The sequence below is a fragment of the Portunus trituberculatus genome, chromosome 24 (genome assembly GCF_017591435.1).
Source record: "Portunus trituberculatus isolate SZX2019 chromosome 24, ASM1759143v1, whole genome shotgun sequence".
Lineage (NCBI taxonomy): Eukaryota > Metazoa > Arthropoda > Malacostraca > Decapoda > Portunidae > Portunus > Portunus trituberculatus.
Genome location: NC_059278.1, coordinates 12,199,956 through 12,201,481, shown reverse-complemented (window position 1 = coordinate 12,201,481; position 1,526 = coordinate 12,199,956).

Here is a 1,526-nt window from a genome sequence, read left to right as displayed (position 1 = left end):
GATTTCCTTGGACAAGGTACTTGAAAGCTGACCATCAGCAAGAACTTCATTCAATGATGGAAACATCATAAATTTTCCTACACTCACTCTCTTCTTATACAGCTCCAATTTGGCCAAAATGCATGTATTGAGTCACAGTGGCTGAGCAAGTTTGAATCCTTTCCTTGGAGTCTCAAGTTCAGCTGGTTGAAGATTTCAAATATGTCCACAAGATAAGCAAGGCGGAGCTCAAAGTGTTCTGATTTCAATATCTCCAACAGGTCACATTTTTCTGTACATCAAGAAACATTTCAACTTCCTGGCGAAGAGAGAAGAAGCGGGACAAAATCTCCTGCAGACAACCACCTGACGGATGTATAAAAGAGCAAGGAACTATGCTCGGATTCCATGTCATGACACAGTTGCTGGAACAGTCTCGTGTTGAGGGCAGAGTTTTCACATAGTTCACGACCTTGACAATACCAGTGAAAATTGTGAGAAGCCCAGAAGGAAGCGATTTAGAAGCCAGAGCCTCCCGATGAATGAAGCAGTGCACACCAACTGCATTTGGTGCTTTGATTTTACTTTGCTTGGAAACCCGACCTCGACCCAAGCATGGCTGGAGCTCCATCAGTTGTGATTCCAGCAAGATTATTCCAACTCAAACCATGTTTGTCAAAAAACGATGACACAGCATTCATCACATCGTCATTTAAGGAGGCAATAAATCTTCCTGTCATCTCGCGAGCCACTCATGACCATCCCAAGGGCCAAATTTGTCACATGGACCGTGAGTTTGACACCGCTGATACTGTTAGCTAATGTAGAGCAATTCTAACATTTAATCATTCAGTTTTAAGGATTGTGAACAGTAGTATAAATTTTATTCTGAGCCGCATGTCTCCTAATTCCAGTATAATAAATTTAAAAATAAGTAGAATCTCTATGGACCCCTTGAAATTCTTCCATGGACCCCTTGGGGTCCATGGACCCCTGGTTGGGAACCACTGCCCTAGAGGGAGCAGTGGGTGGACCGTAATGTATACTAATATAGATGGGATACTGTCAAGTAGATTGGAATCGTAAGACTATATGATGGTGGAGAAGCCTGATATAGTGTGTTTGACTGAGACAAAATTGCGTGAAAAAATAAAGGTAAATTTGGATAATAAATATAATATATGGAGAAAGGATAGAGAGGGTAAAGGTGGAGGAGGAGTTATGATTATGACGAAGAAGGAGATAAATGTGGATAAGGTTTGGTATAGGAAGAACAACGCAGAAGTGATAAGCATAAGGTTAAAAAGTGATGGAAAAGAATTAATAATCATGGTGACCTATGTACCTCCTAAAACAAATTCTTGGACATTAAGGGAATACGACAATATGATCAAGGATACTTTACAGAGTTTGGAAAGTGTATTAACTGAAAAAATAAAGGTGATACTAGTAGGAGATTTAAATTGTAAAGAAGTGGATTGGGAAAATCTAGTAAGTGGTGTTGGAGAGGAAGCATGGGGAGAGAGATTCCTTAATCTAATGATGGA